The sequence below is a fragment of the Dromiciops gliroides genome, chromosome 4, assembly GCF_019393635.1.
Source record: "Dromiciops gliroides isolate mDroGli1 chromosome 4, mDroGli1.pri, whole genome shotgun sequence".
Classification (NCBI taxonomy): Eukaryota; Metazoa; Chordata; class Mammalia; order Microbiotheria; family Microbiotheriidae; genus Dromiciops; species Dromiciops gliroides.
Window position 1 is genome coordinate 254,843,995 of NC_057864.1, and position 6,311 is coordinate 254,850,305.

General features: G+C 40.6%; 1 long non-coding RNA gene across 1 annotated transcript; it reads left to right on the plus strand.

Annotated features, from left to right (window-relative positions):
* Nucleotides 1-379: 379 nt before the first annotated feature.
* Nucleotides 380-5,819, plus strand: LOC122755952. The gene is made up of 3 exons (XR_006356425.1): nt 380-431; nt 4,230-4,342; nt 5,274-5,819. It is a non-coding gene; the product is annotated as an uncharacterized LOC122755952 (long non-coding RNA).
* The last annotated feature ends 492 nt before the right edge of the window (nt 5,820-6,311 follow it).

The following is a 6,311-nucleotide window of genomic DNA, read 5'->3' on the forward strand; positions in this document are numbered from 1 at the left end:
TTTTCTGATCCTCTGATTATTAGTGTTCTCCCTCTTGCTCAAATTGTCATGTATAGATTTATCTATCCACATGTCATATCCACCTTTGCATAGACTCTTTTAAAGATAAGGACTATTTTAAATTGATATCTTTTGTTTTTATATCACCTTCATTTCTACAAAGGGGAAGGGGGAGAGAGAGCGAGAGTGAGAGTGAGATTGAGAGTGAGTGAGAGTGAGAGTGAGAGCAAAGGAGAGAGATACAGATATATACATGCACATTTTTTTTTCTTGTTCAGTAATTTCAGTCATGTCCAATTCTTTGTGACCCCACTTGGTTTTTTCTTGACAAAAATACTGGAGTGGTTTTCCATTTCCTTCTGCAGCTCATTTGACAGATGAGGAAACTGAGACAAAGAGGATTCAGTGACTTGCCCAGGGTAACACAGCTGGTAAGTGTCTAAGGCTAGATTTGAACTAGAGAAGATAAGTTTTCCTGACTTCAGGCCCAGTATTCTATCCACTGTACCACCTAGCTGCCCTTACACATATACATACACATACACATACACATACACATACACATACACATACACATACACATACATATACACATACACATACACATATACATACACACGATGTACATATATACATGCAAATATGCTTATATATTTAGAGCGAAGAGTATATAGAGGTATCTTTATATACTTCTTTCTATATATGTATGTGTATATATGTGTGTATACATATATATGTGTATGTCTATGTGTCCATATCCACCAACTCTGATTATGTATGCAGCCTTCCACACCCATAGTGCTTTACCTCTACAAAGAAGGGAAGGAGGTAAATTTTCTCAACTCTTCTGCAGAGCCAAGCTTAGTCACTTTAATTACCCAGGGTTCATTTTCTTTGTTGTGGCCGTGGTCTCCATTTACATCTGGGGTCCCTAACCTTTTTTGTGTCATGTATCCCTTTGGCAATCTTGTGAAACCTATGAACACCATGTCAGAATTTTGTTTTAAAATGTATAAAATAAAATATATAGGATCACAAAGGAAAACGATTATGAAAATCAAGTTACTAAAATATTTTTGAAAAAAACAAGTTCACCCACTAATGCATAGTTGGTGGAGCTCTGAACTGATCCAGCCATTCTGGAGAGCAGTTTGGAACTAAGCCCAAAGGGCTATAAAGCTGTACATACCCTTTGACCCACCAATACCACTATTAGGTCTTTCTCCCAAAGAGATTATAAAAAATGGAAAAGGACCCACATGTACAAAAATATTTATAGCTGCTCTTTTTGTGGTGGCAAGGAATTAGAAATCGAAGGGATGCCAATCAACTGGGGAACGGCTGAACAAGTTGTGGTATATGAATGTAATAGAATACTATTGTGCTATAAGAAACGATGAGCAGGCAGATTTCAGAGAAACCTGGAAGGACTTACATGAACTGATGCTGAGGGAGATGAGCAGAACCAGGAGAACATTGTACTAAGTATCAACAACATCGTGTGTTGATCCACTGTGATAGACTTGACTCTTCTCAGCAATACAATGGTCCAAGATAGTTCCAAAGGACTCATGATGGAAAATGCTCTCCAAATCCAGAAAAAAAAGAACTATGGAATCTAGATGCATATTGAACAATACTATCTCTATTTGTTCTTTTTTGAGGGTTTTTTCTTTTTGTTCTGATTCTTCTTGCACAGCATGACTAATGTAGAAATATGTTTAATGTGATTGTACTATATAGGATTGTTTGCTGTCTTGGTGAGGGGGGAGGGAGGGGAGGGAGAAAAAAATGAAACTAGAAATCTTATAAAAACAAATGTTGCAAACTATCTCTACATGTAACTGGAAAATAAAACAATTTATGGAAAAAAGAAACATTAATAAAAATGCAATTCAAGAGGCAGCTAGGTGGCGCAGTGGATAGAGCACTGGCCTTGGATTCAGGAGGACCCGAGTTCAAATTTGGACTCAGACACTTATCACTTACTAGTTGTGTGACCCTAGGCAAGTCACTTAACCTCAATTGCCTCACCAAAAAAAAAATGTAATTCAACAAATAAAAAAAAAATGCAACCTCCAAAAACAACAAACAAACAAAACAAGTTCACAGATGCCAGGTTAAGAATACCTCATTCAGATTGTTGTCATAATTATATATTGTTTTCTTGGTTCTACTTACTTTACTCTGTATGGATTCATAAAATTTTCCCATGCTTTTCTGTATTCATCAGGTTCATCTCTCTCTCTCTATCTCTCTCTCTCTCTCTCTCTCTCTCTCTCTCTCTCTCTCACTCTCTCTCTCTCTCGGCAACGAGAATTAAGTGCCTAGGGTCACACATCTAAGTGTCTGAGAGCAGATTTGAATTGAAGTCCTCCTGACTCCAGGGCTAGTGCTCTATCCACTGAGCCACCTAGCTGCCCCCATCAAATTAATCTTTTCTTACATCACAGTACATCTTATAGTATTCCATTATATTCATGTACCCCAATTTGTTTATCCATTTCTCATTTGATGGGTGTGTGTTTTGTTTCTAGTGCCTTGCTCCAACAAAAAGTGCAGCTATGAATATTTTGGTATATATTAGACCTTTTGGTCTTTCACTTCCTCAGGGGTACATATGCCTAGCAGTGGCAGGGACTAGTTTTCATTTTGTCTTTGTGTCCCTAGCACCAAGCACAGGGCCTTGGGCAAAGTGGACATATGTAGCTTTGCACCTAATGATTGTTTGTTGGGTTGGGTTGGATTGGGTTGGATTGGGTTAGACATGTGGTTAAGAGCCACCTGGACTCACTGTGTGACCTTGAGCAAGTCACTTCACCTCCCTCAGCCTCAGTGGTCCTCTTTGTCTGCTCTGCAGGGATAACAATCATTGTACTGCCTACCTCACAAGGCTGTTGTGAGGCAGTCATTTTGCAAACCATAAATATGATCTCTAAGAAAGACACACACAAATACTATCTGAATTCAAGGGGGCAGGAAGAACCTTTCTGGCTGGGGGTATCCAGAAAGGTTTCATGGGGGGTAGGATGATCTAGGCCCTGAAGGAGCTTCTCACAAAGAGGGAGAGAGAAAAAAAAAAGGCATTCAATACAGCATGCATAGAAACACTGAGCCAGAAAAGAACCAAGATTATCCATTTGGTGAGTAGATTAGTCTCACGGAATAGGAGAATAAAAGGAACCAGTCAAGAAGCAGGAACGGGGGGAGCTGGGGAAATGGGGGGTTCAAGGGGAAGGGGAAGATGCTAGAAAGATGGAGAGTTTTGGACCAATCAAAAGTTCTCATTTCCTTCTTCCCAAAGTTCAAAATCAATCAACAAGCATTTATTAAACACCTATTATGAACTAGGCACTAGGGATAATAATACAAATGATGGAATAATCCCTAGTCTGATGGAATTTACTTTCTAACAAGAATATATATATGGGGCAGCTAGGTGGCACAGTGGATAGAGCACTGGCCCTGGATTCAGGAGGACCTGAGTTCAAATCCAGCCTCAGACACTTAACACTTACTAGCTGTGTGACCCTGGGCAAGTCACTTAACCCCAATTGCCTCACAAAAAAAAAAGAATATATATTATAAGAATATATATATGCAGAATAAATATTTTTGTTGTTGTTGGGTTTTTTGAGGCAATTGGGGTTAAGTGACTTGCCCAGGGTCACACAGCTAGTGTTAAGTGTCTGATGCCGGATTTGAACTCAGGTCCTCCTGATTCCAGGGCCTCTGCTCTATCCATTGCACCCCCTAGCTGCCCCAGAATAAATATTTTTTAAAAACAAGTTTTATAATTCTTCGGGGGCTGGGGGGAGAGATCCAGAAAGATTTCATGTAAAACTGAGTTTTTAATCTAAGCTCTAAGAACAACCCTCCCACATCCAGATGTCAGGGGCTCCATAAACTTGGATTTTAAAAATTCCATCTTTATTTACATTTTATTCCTTTATAATCCTATGTATTTTATTTTATGCATTTAAAACCATGAGAAGGATATTATAGGAGCTTCACCAAGCCTGCCAGAGAGGCTCATGACACAAAGAAGCTTAAGAATCCACAAAGGAAAAGGTTGTACTTGATATGAATTTTGAAGGAAGAGAGGGATTCCATGGAGAATCCTGCACAAAGCCCAGAAATAGGAGATGAAGTATAGTAGGTCAGGAACCTTTCCCTTGTAGCCCTACTCTCTGCTTCCAGTCTTCTAACCATTGGCACTCCTCTTCTAGCTCACTCTCTCTCTTTAAAAGAAAATGAGTGGGGACCACGCTAGGCAACAACCTCCTCTTGACAATGGGCTACGACTGGAGGAAGAAGTTCCACTAGCCCGGAAGAGCTCAAGGTATGTATGGACAGCTCAAGGTATGTATAGACAGCTTGTTCTCCAGCTAACTCCCTTTCCTTCTCTCTGCTTCTACTGATACAGGGAATTTTCTTGCCTGGGAGTTTCTTTTCTTTTTCTTTTTTTTTTTTTTTGGTGGGGCAATTCCTTGCCCAGGGTCACACAGCTAGTAAGTGTCAAGTGTCTGAGGTCGGATTTGAACTCAGGACCTTCTGAATCCAGGGCCAGTGCTTTATCCACTGTGCCATCTAGCTGCCCTCTGGGAGTTTCTTATACAATTATTCCTTCCACAGCTTGAGGGTTAGGGACGCAGTACCCTCACAATCTGGAAAATTCATATAAAATTTTTGACCCTCCCTTTGTACCAGATAAGTCTGCATTTTTTATTTTTCTTTTATGGGATATTTACAGTACCTTATTGTAAGATTTGGGTTGATATTAGACAATACTCTACGTACCTTATGCATTTCTGAGTTTCTAAACTTTTTCTGTGTCATCTGCTGGACTTCAAGTGCTGTCTGCAGCTTCCACAAAACTCCTTCCAAAATTTCCATTTAACTTTTCTTTTTTTGCAGGGCAATGAGGGTTAAGTTACTTGCCTAGGGTCACATAGCTAGTAAGTGTCAAATGTCTAAAGCCAGATTCCAGATTTGAATTCAGGTCCTCCTGAATCCAGGGCTGGTGCTTTATCCACTATGTCACCTAGCTGCACGCCCCGCCCCCCCCCCACACACTTTAATTGCTTATGCTGACCAATGTTATGTTGAAACTCGATGGGGAAAGTCACAATGTGGAAGGGATAACTGTAATAATAAAATCAGAAATCCAGTCCTTATCATTATCCAATCTTTTTTTCACCTCTCTCCCTTTATCTCAATGGAAATCTCCCCATTCTTCCTCCCTACTTACTCCCCCATTTCATATTTCATAGGAGAAGATGGATACTTGAAGACTTGGAGCAAGAACTCACACAGCTGGGCATCCCCTTAGATAACCCCCAAGGACTGGATCCAAGTGGGGAGTCACATCTACCATCCATCTTCGATCCCTGTTTTTGTGGATGTGCCCTGAGATCAAAATCTGTGCTGCACCCCCGCCCCCCTTCAGGCACTTCCCAAGACGCCACCCCAAAGCTCCTCCAGTCAGCACCTAGGGAGGAGCCAGCACCAACAACGACTAGTCCCACAACTCAACCAGATTTTCCCACAACATCCCGGACCGGTTCCCCAGCTCCTTCTTCTGGGAGGAGATCTCAAACTCCGAGCAATACTCCACCTGTACGACAACTAGTCCCACTGCCTGTTTGGCCCCAACCCTTTCGTTTCACCATCCCTAAGACCAAGCCTCAAAGGGTTCACAATCCTCCTGTTGAATGTCTAGGTCCCAGGTTCCCAAGATGGAGAGAGAAAAAACAGACCTCTTTGCCGTCTCCTCCTATCTTTACTCCCCTTAAAATAAAGTATAGTATTTGATTCAACAATGTTTTGTCTTTCTTTTGTGTCTAAAAAGAGCATAGCTGAATACTTCATATGTAATAGACATGATCAAAATAATACTTTATGCATGTTTAACACTTGGTGATTACAAACAGGTTATTGTATTTGGTCATCATAGGTGCTTCTGTAGAATAGGTGTTTTCATCCCTGTATTACATATGGCTTACATTGAAGGTGTTTTGCAAACGAAAAAACTGAAGCACCGAGAGAAGTTGTGAATTTGCCAAGGTCACACAGTTTAGCATCCCAGGACTTCAAGCTGGGTGGTACTTAAGAGTTCTAAATGATCAAATCCCCTCATTTTACAGGTGTGGAAATTAAGCAAATACTCTGCTTCCCTCTTAGATGAGGGAAAGGTTAGGCTGGAGAAGGAGCAGGAAAAGGGTTTGAGCTGAAGAAAAGAGAATTGTGAAGGAAATTTGGAGGGTCTGAGAATTGCAAAGAAGGTCAGAGGTTGAATTTAGTGAGGAAAT